Genomic DNA, 18,059 nt, shown 5'->3' on the forward strand with positions numbered 1-18,059 from the left:
TTTTTGTGCTCAACGATAAAAACCGACTTCTTCATTTGTGTTTGCTTCTCATTTTCGCTTTTTCTCTGATAAGTGTTTCGCTAATGTGAAAAAGAAAACATGTTCGAACGTTTGCTGACATTTATTGGATGTGTTCCTACCAGTATTTTGCTTAATTTTCGAGTTTGGAGCGATTATCGAGTCTCACAAGATGTCTGTAAAATGTCAGACACTTCTTTATTGTTCTAACTTAAAACCGTGCGCTACTTTTGTTTGTGTTGAATAAACGTTTTAAAATAAGTTAAAACAACAAAAATGTGATCTAGGTAGGTAGCAGAGTAACTTATCTTGCCTTTGGTAACATTCATTTTCTTATATATTTATTTATTCACTACTTTTTCGTTTTGTTCTCTTGAATGCGAAATATTCGCCATGAAATTTCCACGGGCCACGATTATTTCGTTTTATTAATCTTAAGTTTCATAGAATAAAAAGTTCAGACACAACTTTGTAGAGCGATTTATAATCGATTTCATTTAACTTCTGTTTGACCCCGGCACGTACGATCCTTTCTCTCCTTCCCCCACTCTCTCTCTCTCTTCTTTAGCTTGGTGACAAGCGATATGCTTATGTGTGCGTGCGTGTGTGTGTGTGTATGTGTGTACATGCGTGCGTATGTGTGTTGTCGTATTCACCAAAATTTAAAAAAATAAAAACTTTTTTCCCCGACCGGCCGGATGAGGGTTGTGAGGTGTGGTTAGAGTTCATGAAAATAAATGTTAGCAATAAAAACTTTTTAAAACCAAGTTAGAAAAAAGAAAACAATTTACTTCCCCACGGAGCCCCCGATTCTTCTTCTTTTTTTAGGCGATGTAATAAACCATATTTTTGAGCAGGGTTGCCTCCTCTCTTTATTTTGGTTTGTATATTTTTCATGTTGCAAAAATGCTCCCGGGAGATCTTTTTAGGATTCTAAAGGTTTGCTTTTTTTTACACTTTTTATTATCTTCGAAAAATGTAAAAAAAATGTAAGCAGGCAGTTTACGATTTGAAATGCATCGTTAAAATGATATTTTTCGCTAGTTCTTGCAACTTTATATTTTTATTACGTCGTCTTCAAGTCCAATGTAAACAAGTTCTTGATAAGCCGCCCCTTATAAATAATCCAATTTACCAAATGTACACTTCTAACGATTACTATGATATTGTCCATTGACTACTGTACACACTTTAAGCCTTATCCTCGAGTGGCCTCTGGGGCTTGATAAGTAGTGATTCCTTTATAAAATAAAAAAATATTTCAATACTTTGATGGTGAGTCTATAGTCAGTCTGTGCTGATTTCCCTTGCGATATTCGTTTTCAGCATACCTAAACAAACTGATGGTTGGCCCCTTTCATATGCCGCCTGTTCTGACATGGTCGCCAGTGATTTACATTTCAAAACACACGCATTACTATCTCTAAAACTATTCGTCTGTCTGTGCTAATTTTCCTTGCGATATTCGTTTTCAGCATACCTGAACAAACTGAGGGTTGGCCCCTTTCATATGCTGCCTGTTCAAACATGGTCGCCGTGATTTACATTTCAAAATACACGCATTAATAAAACTAGCTCCAAAACTATTTGTCTCTGCTAATTTTCCTTGCGATATTCGTTTTCAGCATACCTGAACAAACTGAAGGTTGGCCCCTTTCATATGCCGCCTGTTCAAACATGGCCGCCAGTGATTTACATTTCAAAATATACGCATTAGTATCTCGAAATATACGCATTAGTATTTCGAAAACTATTTGTCTGTGCCTTGCGATATTCGTTTTCAGCATACCCGAACGATTTTAAAATGGACAGTCCGAATGTTAACGAAGCACACACACACACACACACACACATAAAAAGACACACACACACGTAAACTCAGTGAAAGTGTCTACTGTCGATAAGCTAGTTGTAAATTAGATTACTGGCTCTTATGAGTTTTAGTCTACCCACCCTTTACAACTGTGATACAGTAGAACAGTCCGTCTCTGGACAATTAGCAGTGTATCGCATAACTCAATGACAGTGTCGAATGTTGACTAGCTAGTTGTAAGTTAGGTTACTGGCTCTGATGAGTCACACTCTAACCACCCTTAATAACTGTGATACAGCGGAACAGTCCGTTTTTGGACAAGTGGCGGTGATCGCATAACTCATTGAAAGTGCCGAATGTCTATTAGCTAGTTGAAACTTAGATTACTGGCTTTAATGAGTTTCAGTCTAACCACACTTAATAACTTTGATACAGCGGAACAGTCCGTCTGCTTCGCATAACTCATTGACAGTGTCGCGTGTCGATTAGCTAGTTGTAACTTCGTAGCCGAATGCCCCTTTAAGAAGAGACTTGAAGATAATAAGTATTGTTGTTTGTATTGTTATTCTTATCGTCCAGCCATGCACGTGCAGAAATCCATTTCCAACTCAACTGTGTTAAAAAAACTTAGTTCGAGACAAGAACGCCGACACTCGACTTCGCACCGATACGCGAATGACGATTCATAGAAATTAAAGCTGTTGATTTTATGTATTGAATGTTACAACTTTGCCCCCACTCCTACACACACCCAGACACAGCGACGAACGAACTCGCCGACGCTTTCGATTGTAAATATAAGAGCGTTGCGGCGGCGACAACCGGAAATGGCAAATCCTGTATCAGTCAGATTTGTTTATTTCACGCCAATGTGAACTGCGAAATAATTCGTTTTAACTAAGGAGACCTGTGGAAATTCTAAGGTTAATCCTTCGGAGTTAAGACAACAAAGCGTAAAAGTTAAAAAAAAAAAAATACAAAACAAATATATAATATATAAATGTTACCAAAAGGCAAGATAAGTTACTCTTCTACCTACCTGAACAAGTGTTTTAAGTTCTGCTGAGATATTCGTTTTCAGCATACCTGAACAAGCTGAGGGTTGGCCCCTTTCATACGCCGCCTGTTCAAACTGTTCAAACATGGTCGCCAGTGATTTACATTTCCAAATACACGCATTAATAAGACTAGCTCCAAAACTATTTGTCTCTGCTAATTTTCCTTGCGATATTCGTTTTCAGCATACCTGAACACACTGAGGGTTGGCCCCTTTCATACACCGCCTGCTCAAACATGGTCGCCAGTGATTTACATTTCAAAATACACGCATTAATATCTCGAAAACTATTCGTCTGTCTGTGCTAATTTTCCTTGCGATATTCGTTTTCAGCATACCTGAACAAACTGAGGTTTTGCCCCTTTCATATGCCGCCTGTTCAAACATGGTCGCCAGTGATTTACATTTCACAATACACGCATTAATAAAACTAGCTCCAAGACTATTTTTCTCTGCTAATTTTCCTTGCGATATTCGTTTTCAGCATATCTGAACAAACTGACGGTTCGAGTTTTCCGGGTACGGTTTTTCCGGAGACGAGTTTTCCCGGGACAAGTTTTCCGGGCACTGGTATAAGTGCTATGGGTTCATGAGAGCACATCCCATTAAAGTACTTGTAAACAGGGATGCAGCACTGAGGCGATGGGACAGACGTTGGAGATTGACCTATAGCACGCACGAGGCCTATTAGATTAGATACTCTTTTTTTTTTTTTGTTTTTGTGCTCAACGATTTGCTAACATTTATTGGATGTGTTCCTACCAGTATTTTGCTTAATTTTCGAGTTTGGAGCGATTATCGAGTCTCACAAGATGTCTGTAAAATGTCAGACACTTCTTTATTGTTCTAACTTAAAACCGTGCGCTACTTTTGTTTGTGTTAAATAAACGTTTTAAAATAAGTTAAAACAACAAATATGATCTAGGTAGGTAGAAGAGTAACTTATCTTGCCTTTGGTAACATTCATTTTCTTATATATTTATTTGTTCACTATTTTTTCGTTTTGTTCTCTTGAATGCGAAATATTCGCCATGAAATTTCCACGGGTCACGATTATTTCGTTTTATTAATCTTAAGTTTCATAGAATAAAAAGTTCAGACACAACTTTGTCGAGCGATTTATAATCGATTTCATTTAACTTCTGTTTGACCCCGGCACGTACGATCCTTTCTCTCCTTCCCCCACTCTCTCTCTCTCTTCTTTAGCTTGGTGACAAGCGATATGCTTATGTGTGCGTGCGTGTGTGTGTGTATGTATGAGTGTACATGCGTTCGTATGTGTGTTGTCGTATTCACCAAAATTAAAAAAAATAAAAACGTTTTTCCCCGACCGGCCGGATTAGGGTTGTGAGGTGTGGTTAGAGTTCATGAAAATAGATGTTAGCAATAAAAACTTTTTAAAACCAAGTTAGAAAAAAGAAAACAATTTACTTCCCCACGGAGCCCCCGATTCTTCTTCTTTTTTTAGGCGATGTAATAAACCATATTTTTGAGTAGGGTTGCCTCCTCTCTTTATTTTGGTTTGTATATTTTTCATGTTGCAAAAATGCTCCCGGGAGATCTTTTTAGGATTCTAAAGGTTTGCTTTCTTTTACACTTTTTATTATCTTCGAAAAATGTAAAAAAATGTAAACAGGCAGTTTACGATTTGAAGGGCATCGTTAAAATGATAGTTCTTTCAACTTTATATTTTTATTTCGTCGTCTTCAAGTCCAATGTAAATAAGTTCTTGATGAGCCGTTCCTCTTAAATAATCCAATTTACCAAATTTACACTTCTAACGATTACTATGATATTGTCCATTGACTACTGTACACACTCTAACCCTTATCCTCGAGTGGCCTCTGGGGCTTGATAAGTAGTGATTCCTATATCAAATAAAAACAATATTTCACTACTTTGATGGTGAATCAATAGTCAGTCTGTGCTGATTTTCCTTGCGATATTCGTTTTCAGCATACCTGAACACACTGAGGGTTTCCCCCTGTCATATGCTGCCTGTTCAAACATGGTCGCCAGTGATTTACATTTCAAAATACACGCATTAATAAAACTAGCTCCAAAACTAGTAGTCAGTCTGTCTGTGCTAATTTTCCTAGCGATATTCGTTTTCAGCATACCTGAAAAACTGATGGTTTCCCCCGTTCATATATCACCTGTTAAAACATGCTCGCCAGTGATTTACATTTCAAAATATAATTTGTGTTTGAGATTAATATGTATTTAATAGTAAATTAGTAGCAAATATAATTTTGGTTTGAGATTAATATGTATTTATTAGTAAATTAGTAGCAAATATAATTTGGGTTTGAGATTACACATGATTTCATAGGAAATTACTAGCAAATTTTTTAGGTTTTAGATTAATAGTGAATTAATAGTAAATGCATAGCAAATATTTTTTGCGTTTGAGATTACGTATGATTTCATAGTAAATTAGTAGTAAATATTTTGGGGTTTGAGATTAATATGTATTTAGTAATAGTAAATAAGTAGCAAATAAAAACAAGAGGGTATGTAGTTATATATAGATGACAATCCTATAGACCAAGCCTTCTCAGATTGTATTCAATTGAAAAATTCTAAGTCCAAACAATATAAGGATATAGGTAGATGAGAATCCTATAGACCAAGTAGGTAAAAGCAAAAGCAAGAAGAGGAACAAGTATAAAAGTAGAATAGAATCCTAAAATTTCTAAATAAAAGCAAAAGCAAGAAGAGGAACAAGTATAAAAGTAGAATAGAATCCTAAAATTTCTAAATAAAAGCAAAAGCAAGAAGAGGAACAAGTATAAAAGTAGAATAGAATCCTAAAATTTCTAAATAAAAGCAAAAGCAAGAAGAGGAACAAGTATAAAAGTAGAATAGAATCCTAAAATTTCTAAATAAAAGCAAAAGCAAGAAGAGGAACAAGTATAAAAGTAGAATAGAATCCTAAAATTTCTAAATAAAAGCAAAAGCAAGAAGAGGAACAAGTATAAAAGTAGAATAGAATCCTAAAATTTCTAAATAAAAGCAAAAGCAAGAAGAGGAACAAGTATAAAAGTAGAATAGAATCCTAAAATTTCTAAATAAAAGCAAAAGCAAGAAGAGGAACAAGTATAAAAGTAGAATAGAATCCTAAAATTTCTAAATAAAAGCAAAAGCAAGAAGAGGAACAAGTATAAAAGTAGAATAGAATCCTAAAATTTCTAAATAAAAGCAAAAGCAAGAAAAGGAACAAGTATAAAAGTAGAATAGAATCCTAAAATTTCTAGGTAAAAAAATCTCGTTCATTAGTATTCAATAATTAATAATCATCCTGTAAACAAATCTCGTTCATTAGAATCCTAAAATTTCTAAATAAAAGCAAAAGCAAGAAGAGGAACAAGTATAAAAGTAGAATAGAATCCTAAAATTTCTAGGTAAAAAAATCTCGTTCATTAGTATTCAATAATTAATAATCATCCTGTAAACAAATCTCGTTCATTAGAATCCTAAAATTTCTAAATAAAAGCAAAAGCAAGAAGAGGAACAAGTATAAAAGTAGAATAGAATCCTAAAATTTCTAAATAAAAGCAAAAGGAAGAAGAGGAACAAGTATAAAAGTAGAATAGAATCCTAAAATTTCTAAATAAAAGCAAAAGGAAGAAGAGGAACAAGTATAAAAGTAGAATAGAATCCTAAAATTTCTAAATAAAAGCAAAAGCAAGAAGAGGAACAAGTATAAAAGTAGAATAGAATCCTAAAATTTCTAAATAAAAGCAAAAGCAAGAAGAGGAACAAGTATAAAAGTAGAATAGAATCCTAAAATTTCTAAATAAAAGCAAAAGCAAGAAGAGGAACAAGTATAAAAGTAGAATAGAATCCTAAAATTTCTAAATAAAAGCAAAAGCAAGAAGAGGAACAAGTATAAAAGTAGAATAGAATCCTAAAATTTCTAAATAAAAGCAAAAGCAAGAAGAGGAACAAGTATAAAAGTAGAATAGAATCCTAAAATTTCTAAATAAAAGCAAAAGCAAGAAGAGGAACAAGTATAAAAGTAGAATAGAATCCTAAAATTTCTAAATAAAAGCAAAAGCAAGAAGAGGAACAAGTATAAAAGTAGAATAGAATCCTAAAATTTCTAAATAAAAGCAAAAGCAAGAAGAGGAACAAGTATAAAAGTAGAATAGAATCCTAAAATTTCTAAATAAAAGCAAAAGCAAGAAGAGGAACAAGTATAAAAGTAGAATAGAATCCTAAAATTTCTAAATAAAAGCAAAAGCAAGAAGAGGAACAAGTATAAAAGTAGAATAGAATCCTAAAATTTCTAAATAAAAGCAAAAGCAAGAAGAGGAACAAGTATAAAAGTAGAATAGAATCCTAAAATTTCTAAATAAAAGCAAAAGCAAGAAGAGGAACAAGTATAAAAGTAGAATAGAATCCTAAAATTTCTATATAAAAGCAAAAGCAAGAAGAGGAACAAGTATAAAAGTAGAATAGAATCCTAAAATTTCTAAATAAAAGCAAAAGCAAGAAGAGGAACAAGTATAAAAGTAGAATAGAATCCTAAAATTTCTAAATAAAAGCAAAAGCAAGAAGAGGAACAAGTATAAAAGTAGAATAGAATCCTAAAATTTCTAAATAAAAGCAAAAGCAAGAAGAGGAACAAGTATAAAAGTAGAATAGAATCCTAAAATTTCTAAATAAAAGCAAAAGCAAGAAGAGGAACAAGTATAAAAGTAGAATAGAATCCTAAAATTTCTAAATAAAAGCAAAAGGAAGAAGAGGAACAAGTATAAAAGTAGAATAGAATCCTAAAATTTCTAAATAAAAGCAAAAGCAAGAAGAGGAACAAGTATAAAAGTAGAATAGAATCCTAAAATTTCTAAATAAAAGCAAAAGCAAGAAGAGGAACAAGTATAAAAGTAGAATAGAATCCTAAAATTTCTAGGTAAAAAAATCTCGTTCATTAGTATTCAATAATTAATAATCATCCTGTAAACAAATCTCGTTCATTAGAATCCTAAAATTTCTAAATAAAAGCAAAAGCAAGAAGAGGAACAAGTATAAAAGTAGAATAGAATCCTAAAATTTCTAAATAAAAGCAAAAGCAAGAAGAGGAACAAGTATAAAAGTAGAATAGAATCCTAAAATTTCTAAATAAAAGCAAAAGCAAGAAGAGGAACAAGTATAAAAGTAGAATAGAATCCTAAAATTTCTAGGTAAAAAAATCTCGTTCATTAGTATTCAATAATTAATAATCATCCTGTAAACAAATCTCGTTCATTAGAATCCTAAAATTTCTAAATAAAAGCAAAAGCAAGAAGAGGAACAAGTATAAAAGTAGAATAGAATCCTAAAATTTCTAAATAAAAGCAAAAGCAAGAAGAGGAACAAGTATAAAAGTAGAATAGAATCCTAAAATTTCTAAATAAAAGCAAAAGCAAGAAGAGGAACAAGTATAAAAGTAGAATAGAATCCTAAAATTTCTAGGTAAAAGCAAAAGCAAGAAGAGGAACAAGTATAAAAGTAGAATAGAATCCTAAAATTTCTAGGTAAAAGCAAAAGCAAGAAGAGGAACAAGTATAAAAGTAGAATAGAATCCTAAAATTTCTAAATAAAAGCAAAAGCAAGAAGAGGAACAAGTATAAAAGTAGAATAGAATCCTAAAATTTCTAAATAAAAGCAAAAGCAAGAAGAGGAACAAGTATAAAAGTAGAATAGAATCCTAAAATTTCTAAATAAAAGCAAAAGCAAGAAGAGGAACAAGTATAAAAGTAGAATAGAATCCTAAAATTTCTAGGTAAAAAAATCTCGTTCATTAGTATTCAATAATTAATAATCATCCTGTAAACAAATCTCGTTCATTAGAATCCTAAAATTTCTAAATAAAAGCAAAAGCAAGAAGAGGAACAAGTATAAAAGTAGAATAGAATCCTAAAATTTCTAAATAAAAGCAAAAGCAAGAAGAGGAACAAGTATAAAAGTAGAATAGAATCCTAAAATTTCTAGGTAAAAAAATCTCGTTCATTAGTATTCAATAATTAATAATCATCCTGTAAACAAATCTCGTTCATTAGAATCCTAAAATTTCTAAATAAAAGCAAAAGCAAGAAGAGGAACAAGTATAAAAGTAGAATAGAATCCTAAAATTTCTAAATAAAAGCAAAAGCAAGAAGAGGAACAAGTATAAAAGTAGAATAGAATCCTAAAATTTCTAAATAAAAGCAAAAGCAAGAAGAGGAACAAGTATAAAAGTAGAATAGAATCCTAAAATTTCTAGGTAAAAGCAAAAGCAAGAAGAGGAACAAGTATAAAAGTAGAATAGAATCCTAAAATTTCTAAATAAAAGCAAAAGCAAGAAGAGGAACAAGTATAAAAGTAGAATAGAATCCTAAAATTTCTAAATAAAAGCAAAAGCAAGAAGAGGAACAAGTATAAAAGTAGAATAGAATCCTAAAATTTCTAAATAAAAGCAAAAGCAAGAAGAGGAACAAGTATAAAAGTAGAATAGAATCCTAAAATTTCTAGGTAAAAAAATCTCGTTCATTAGTATTCAATAATTAATAATCATCCTGTAAACAAATCTCGTTCATTAGAATCCTAAAATTTCTAAATAAAAGCAAAAGCAAGAAGAGGAACAAGTATAAAAGTAGAATAGAATCCTAAAATTTCTAAATAAAAGCAAAAGCAAGAAGAGGAACAAGTATAAAAGTAGAATAGAATCCTAAAATTTCTAAATAAAAGCAAAAGCAAGAAGAGGAACAAGTATAAAAGTAGAATAGAATCCTAAAATTTCTAGGTAAAAAAATCTCGTTCATTAGTATTCAATAATTAATAATCATCCTGTAAACAAATCTCGTTCATTAGAATCCTAAAATTTCTAAATAAAAGCAAAAGCAAGAAGAGGAACAAGTATAAAAGTAGAATAGAATCCTAAAATTTCTAAATAAAAGCAAAAGCAAGAAGAGGAACAAGTATAAAAGTAGAATAGAATCCTAAAATTTCTAGGTAAAAAAATCTCGTTCATTAGTATTCAATAATTAATAATCATCCTGTAAACAAATCTCGTTCATTAGAATCCTAAAATTTCTAAATAAAAGCAAAAGCAAGAAGAGGAACAAGTATAAAAGTAGAATAGAATCCTAAAATTTCTAAATAAAAGCAAAAGCAAGAAGAGGAACAAGTATAAAAGTAGAATAGAATCCTAAAATTTCTAGGTAAAAAAATCTCGTTCATTAGTATTCAATAATTAATAATCATCCTGTAAACAAATCTCGTTCATTAGAATCCTAAAATTTCTAAATAAAAGCAAAAGCAAGAAGAGGAACAAGTATAAAAGTAGAATAGAATCCTAAAATTTCTAAATAAAAGCAAAAGCAAGAAGAGGAACAAGTATAAAAGTAGAATAGAATCCTAAAATTTCTAAATAAAAGCAAAAGCAAGAAGAGGAACAAGTATAAAAGTAGAATAGAATCCTAAAATTTCTAGGTAAAAAAATCTCGTTCATTAGTATTCAATAATTAATAATCATCCTGTAAACAAATCTCGTTCATTAGAATCCTAAAATTTCTAAATAAAAGCAAAAGCAAGAAGAGGAACAAGTATAAAAGTAGAATAGAATCCTAAAATTTCTAAATAAAAGCAAAAGCAAGAAGAGGAACAAGTATAAAAGTAGAATAGAATCCTAAAATTTCTAGGTAAAAAAATCTCGTTCATTAGTATTCAATAATTAATAATCATCCTGTAAACAAATCTCGTTCATTAGAATCCTAAAATTTCTAAATAAAAGCAAAAGCAAGAAGAGGAACAAGTATAAAAGTAGAATAGAATCCTAAAATTTCTAAATAAAAGCAAAAGCAAGAAGAGGAACAAGTATAAAAGTAGAATAGAATCCTAAAATTTCTAGGTAAAAAAATCTCGTTCATTAGTATTCAATAATTAATAATCATCCTGTAAACAAATCTCGTTCATTAGAATCCTAAAATTTCTAAATAAAAGCAAAAGCAAGAAGAGGAACAAGTATAAAAGTAGAATAGAATCCTAAAATTTCTAAATAAAAGCAAAAGCAAGAAGAGGAACAAGTATAAAAGTAGAATAGAATCCTAAAATTTCTAGGTAAAAAAATCTCGTTCATTAGTATTCAATAATTAATAATCATCCTGTAAACAAATCTCGTTCATTAGAATCCTAAAATTTCTAAATAAAAGCAAAAGCAAGAAGAGGAACAAGTATAAAAGTAGAATAGAATCCTAAAATTTCTAAATAAAAGCAAAAGCAAGAAGAGGAACAAGTATAAAAGTAGAATAGAATCCTAAAATTTCTAAATAAAAGCAAAAGCAAGAAGAGGAACAAGTATAAAAGTAGAATAGAATCCTAAAATTTCTAAATAAAAGCAAAAGCAAGAAGAGGAACAAGTATAAAAGTAGAATAGAATCCTAAAATTTCTAGGTAAAAAAATCTCGTTCATTAGTATTCAATAATTAATAATCATCCTGTAAACAAATCTCGTTCATTAGAATCCTAAAATTTCTAAATAAAAGCAAAAGCAAGAAGAGGAACAAGTATAAAAGTAGAATAGAATCCTAAAATTTCTAAATAAAAGCAAAAGCAAGAAGAGGAACAAGTATAAAAGTAGAATAGAATCCTAAAATTTCTAAATAAAAGCAAAAGCAAGAAGAGGAACAAGTATAAAAGTAGAATAGAATCCTAAAATTTCTAAATAAAAGCAAAAGCAAGAAGAGGAACAAGTATAAAAGTAGAATAGAATCCTAAAATTTCTAGGTAAAAAAATCTCGTTCATTAGTATTCAATAATTAATAATCATCCTGTAAACAAATCTCGTTCATTAGAATCCTAAAATTTCTAAATAAAAGCAAAAGCAAGAAGAGGAACAAGTATAAAAGTAGAATAGAATCCTAAAATTTCTAAATAAAAGCAAAAGCAAGAAGAGGAACAAGTATAAAAGTAGAATAGAATCCTAAAATTTCTAGGTAAAAAAATCTCGTTCATTAGTATTCAATAATTAATAATCATCCTGTAAACAAATCTCGTTCATTAGAATCCTAAAATTTCTAAATAAAAGCAAAAGCAAGAAGAGGAACAAGTATAAAAGTAGAATAGAATCCTAAAATTTCTAAATAAAAGCAAAAGCAAGAAGAGGAACAAGTATAAAAGTAGAATAGAATCCTAAAATTTCTAAATAAAAGCAAAAGCAAGAAGAGGAACAAGTATAAAAGTAGAATAGAATCCTAAAATTTCTAAATAAAAGCAAAAGCAAGAAGAGGAACAAGTATAAAAGTAGAATAGAATCCTAAAATTTCTAAATAAAAGCAAAAGCAAGAAGAGGAACAAGTATAAAAGTAGAATAGAATCCTAAAATTTCTAAATAAAAGCAAAAGCAAGAAGAGGAACAAGTATAAAAGTAGAATAGAATCCTAAAATTTCTAAATAAAAGCAAAAGCAAGAAGAGGAACAAGTATAAAAGTAGAATAGAATCCTAAAATTTGTAGGTAAAAAAATCTCGTTCATTAGTATTCAATAATTAATAATCATCCTGTAAACAAATCTCGTTCATTAGAATCCTAAAATTTCTAAATAAAAGCAAAAGCAAGAAGAGGAACAAGTATAAAAGTAGAATAGAATCCTAAAATTTCTAAATAAAAGCAAAAGCAAGAAGAGGAACAAGTATAAAAGTAGAATAGAATCCTAAAATTTCTAAATAAAAGCAAAAGCAAGAAGAGGAACAAGTATAAAAGTAGAATAGAATCCTAAAATTTCTAAATAAAAGCAAAAGCAAGAAGAGGAACAAGTATAAAAGTAGAATAGAATCCTAAAATTTGTAGGTAAAAAAATCTCGTTCATTAGTATTCAATAATTAATAATCATCCTGTAAACAAATCTCGTTCATTAGAATCCTAAAATTTCTAAATAAAAGCAAAAGCAAGAAGAGGAACAAGTATAAAAGTAGAATAGAATCCTAAAATTTCTAAATAAAAGCAAAAGCAAGAAGAGGAACAAGTATAAAAGTAGAATAGAATCCTAAAATTTCTAAATAAAAGCAAAAGCAAGAAGAGGAACAAGTATAAAAGTAGAATAGAATCCTAAAATTTCTAAATAAAAGCAAAAGCAAGAAGAGGAACAAGTATAAAAGTAGAATAGAATCCTAAAATTTCTAGGTAAAAAAATCTCGTTCATTAGTATTCAATAATTAATAATCATCCTGTAAACAAATCTCGTTCATTAGAATCCTAAAATTTCTAAATAAAAGCAAAAGCAAGAAGAGGAACAAGTATAAAAGTAGAATAGAATCCTAAAATTTCTAAATAAAAGCAAAAGCAAGAAGAGGAACAAGTATAAAAGTAGAATAGAATCCTAAAATTTCTAAATAAAAGCAAAAGCAAGAAGAGGAACAAGTATAAAAGTAGAATAGAATCCTAAAATTTCTAAATAAAAGCAAAAGCAAGAAGAGGAACAAGTATAAAAGTAGAATAGAATCCTAAAATTTCTAAATAAAAGCAAAAGCAAGAAGAGGAACAAGTATAAAAGTAGAATAGAATCCTAAAATTTCTAAATAAAAGCAAAAGCAAGAAGAGGAACAAGTATAAAAGTAGAATAGAATCCTAAAATTTCTAAATAAAAGCAAAAGCAAGAAGAGGAACAAGTATAAAAGTAGAATAGAATCCTAAAATTTCTAAATAAAAGCAAAAGCAAGAAGAGGAACAAGTATAAAAGTAGAATAGAATCCTAAAATTTCTAGGTAAAAAAATCTCGTTCATTAGTATTCAATAATTAATAATCATCCTGTAAACAAATCTCGTTCATTAGAATCCTAAAATTTCTAAATAAAAGCAAAAGCAAGAAGAGGAACAAGTATAAAAGTAGAATAGAATCCTAAAATTTCTAAATAAAAGCAAAAGCAAGAAGAGGAACAAGTATAAAAGTAGAATAGAATCCTAAAATTTCTAAATAAAAGCAAAAGCAAGAAGAGGAACAAGTATAAAAGTAGAATAGAATCCTAAAATTTCTAAATAAAAGCAAAAGCAAGAAGAGGAACAAGTATAAAAGTAGAATAGAATCCTAAAATTTCTAAATAAAAGCAAAAGCAAGAAGAGGAACAAGTATAAAAGTAGAATAGAATCCTAAAATTTCTAAATAAAAGCAAAAGCAAGAAGAGGAACAAGTATAAAAGTAGAATAGAATCCTAAAATTTCTAAATAAAAGCAAAAGCAAGAAGAGGAACAAGTATAAAAGTAGAATAGAATCCTAAAATTTCTAAATAAAAGCAAAAGCAAGAAGAGGAACAAGTATAAAAGTAGAATAGAATCCTAAAATTTGTAGGTAAAAAAATCTCGTTCATTAGTATTCAATAATTAATAATCATCCTGTAAACAAATCTCGTTCATTAGAATCCTAAAATTTCTAAATAAAAGCAAAAGCAAGAAGAGGAACAAGTATAAAAGTAGAATAGAATCCTAAAATTTCTAAATAAAAGCAAAAGCAAGAAGAGGAACAAGTATAAAAGTAGAATAGAATCCTAAAATTTCTAGGTAAAAGCAAAAGCAAGAAGAGGAACAAGTATAAAAGTAGAATAGAATCCTAAAATTTCTAGGTAAAAAAATCTCGTTCATTAGTATTCAATAATTAATAATCATCCTGTAAACAAATCTCGTTCATTAGAATCCTAAAATTTCTAAATAAAAGCAAAAGCAAGAAGAGGAACAAGTATAAAAGTAGAATAGAATCCTAAAATTTCTAAATAAAAGCAAAAGCAAGAAGAGGAACAAGTATAAAAGTAGAATAGAATCCTAAAATTTCTAAATAAAAGCAAAAGCAAGAAGAGGAACAAGTATAAAAGTAGAATAGAATCCTAAAATTTCTAAATAAAAGCAAAAGCAAGAAGAGGAACAAGTATAAAAGTAGAATAGAATCCTAAAATTTCTAAATAAAAGCAAAAGCAAGAAGAGGAACAAGTATAAAAGTAGAATAGAATCCTAAAATTTCTAAATAAAAGCAAAAGCAAGAAGAGGAACAAGTATAAAAGTAGAATAGAATCCTAAAATTTCTAAATAAAAGCAAAAGCAAGAAGAGGAACAAGTATAAAAGTAGAATAGAATCCTAAAATTTCTAAATAAAAGCAAAAGCAAGAAGAGGAACAAGTATAAAAGTAGAATAGAATCCTAAAATTTCTAAATAAAAGCAAAAGCAAGAAGAGGAACAAGTATAAAAGTAGAATAGAATCCTAAAATTTCTAGGTAAAAGCAAAAGCAAGAAGAGGAACAAGTATAAAAGTAGAATAGAATCCTAAAATTTCTAGGTAAAAAAATCTCGTTCATTAGTATTCAATAATTAATAATCATCCTGTAAACAAATCTCGTTCATTAGAATCCTAAAATTTCTAAATAAAAGCAAAAGCAAGAAGAGGAACAAGTATAAAAGTAGAATAGAATCCTAAAATTTCTAAATAAAAGCAAAAGCAAGAAGAGGAACAAGTATAAAAGTAGAATAGAATCCTAAAATTTCTAAATAAAAGCAAAAGCAAGAAGAGGAACAAGTATAAAAGTAGAATAGAATCCTAAAATTTCTAAATAAAAGCAAAAGCAAGAAGAGGAACAAGTATAAAAGTAGAATAGAATCCTAAAATTTCTAAATAAAAGCAAAAGCAAGAAGAGGAACAAGTATAAAAGTAGAATAGAATCCTAAAATTTCTAAATAAAAGCAAAAGCAAGAAGAGGAACAAGTATAAAAGTAGAATAGAATCCTAAAATTTCTAAATAAAAGCAAAAGCAAGAAGAGGAACAAGTATAAAAGTAGAATAGAATCCTAAAATTTCTAGGTAAAAGCAAAAGCAAGAAGAGGAACAAGTATAAAAGTAGAATAGAATCCTAAAATTTCTAAATAAAAGCAAAAGCAAGAAGAGGAACAAGTATAAAAGTAGAATAGAATCCTAAAATTTCTAAATAAAAGCAAAAGCAAGAAGAGGAACAAGTATAAAAGTAGAATAGAATCCTAAAATTTCTAGGTAAAAAAATCTCGTTCATTAGTATTCAATAATTAATAATCATCCTGTAAACAAATCTCGTTCATTAGAATCCTAAAATTTCTAAATAAAAGCAAAAGCAAGAAGAGGAACAAGTATAAAAGTAGAATAGAATCCTAAAATTTCTAAATAAAAGCAAAAGCAAGAAGAGGAACAAGTATAAAAGTAGAATAGAATCCTAAAATTTCTAGGTAAAAGCAAAAGCAAGAAGAGGAACAAGTATAAAAGTAGAATAGAATCCTAAAATTTCTAGGTAAAAGCAAAAGCAAGAAGAGGAACAAGTATAAAAGTAGAATAGAATCCTAAAATTTCTAAATAAAAGCAAAAGCAAGAAGAGGAACAAGTATAAAAGTAGAATAGAATCCTAAAATTTCTAAATAAAAGCAAAAGCAAGAAGAGGAACAAGTATAAAAGTAGAATAGAATCCTAAAATTTCTAAATAAAAGCAAAAGCAAGAAGAGGAACAAGTATAAAAGTAGAATAGAATCCTAAAATTTCTAAATAAAAGCAAAAGCAAGAAGAGGAACAAGTATAAAAGTAGAATAGAATCCTAAAATTTCTAGGTAAAAGCAAAAGCAAGAAGAGGAACAAGTATAAAAGTAGAATAGAATCCTAAAATTTCTAAATAAAAGCAAAAGCAAGAAGAGGAACAAGTATAAAAGTAGAATAGAATCCTAAAATTTCTAAATAAAAGCAAAAGCAAGAAGAGGAACAAGTATAAAAGTAGAATAGAATCCTAAAATTTCTAGGTAAAAAAATCTCGTTCATTAGTATTCAATAATTAATAATCATCCTGTAAACAAATCTCGTTCATTAGAATCCTAAAATTTCTAAATAAAAGCAAAAGCAAGAAGAGAAACAAGTATAAAAGTAGAATAGAATCCTAAAATTTCTAAATAAAAGCAAAAGCAAGAAGAGGAACAAGTATAAAAGTAGAATAGAATCCTAAAATTTCTAGGTAAAAAAATCTCGTTCATTAGTATTCAATAATTAATAATCATCCTGTAAACAAATCTCGTTCATTAGAATCCTAAAATTTCTAAATAAAAGCAAAAGCAAGAAGAGGAACAAGTATAAAAGTAGAATAGAATCCTAAAATTTCTAGGTAAAAGCAAAAGCAAGAAGAGGAACAAGTATAAAAGTAGAATAGAATCCTAAAATTTCTAAATAAAAGCAAAAGCAAGAAGAGGAACAAGTATAAAAGTAGAATAGAATCCTAAAATTTCTAAATAAAAGCAAAAGCAAGAAGAGGAACAAGTATAAAAGTAGAATAGAATCCTAAAATTTCTAGGTAAAAAAATCTCGTTCATTAGTATTCAATAATTAATAATCATCCTGTAAACAAATCTCGTTCATTAGAATCCTAAAATTTCTAAATAAAAGCAAAAGCAAGAAGAGGAACAAGTATAAAAGTAGAATAGAATCCTAAAATTTCTAAATAAAAGCAAAAGCAAGAAGAGGAACAAGTATAAAAGTAGAATAGAATCCTAAAATTTCTAAATAAAAGCAAAAGCAAGAAGAGGAACAAGTATAAAAGTAGAATAGAATCCTAAAATTTCTAAATAAAAGCAAAAGGAAGAAGAGGAACAAGTATAAAAGTAGAATAGAATCCTAAAATTTCTAAATAAAAGCAAAAGCAAGAAGAGGAACAAGTATAAAAGTAGAATAGAATCCTAAAATTTCTAAATAAAAGCAAAAGCAAGAAGAGGAACAAGTATAAAAGTAGAATAGAATCCTAAAATTTCTAAATAAAAGCAAAAGCAAGAAGAGGAACAAGTATAAAAGTAGAATAGAATCCTAAAATTTCTAGGTAAAAGCAAAAGCAAGAAGAGGAACAAGTATAAAAGTAGAATAGAATCCTAAAATTTCTAAATAAAAGCAAAAGCAAGAAGAGGAACAAGTATAAAAGTAGAATAGAATCCTAAAATTTCTAAATAAAAGCAAAAGCAAGAAGAGGAACAAGTATAAAAGTAGAATAGAATCCTAAAATTTCTAAATAAAAGCAAAAGCAAGAAGAGGAACAAGTATAAAAGTAGAATAGAATCCTAAAATTTCTAAATAAAAGCAAAAGCAAGAAGAGGAACAAGTATAAAAGTAGAATAGAATCCTAAAATTTCTAAATAAAAGCAAAAGCAAGAAGAGGAACAAGTATAAAAGTAGAATAGAAT

The sequence above is a fragment of the Euprymna scolopes genome, chromosome 46 (assembly GCF_053919585.1).
Source record: "Euprymna scolopes isolate OS-2025 chromosome 46, ASM5391958v1, whole genome shotgun sequence".
Lineage (NCBI taxonomy): Eukaryota > Metazoa > Mollusca > Cephalopoda > Sepiida > Sepiolidae > Euprymna > Euprymna scolopes.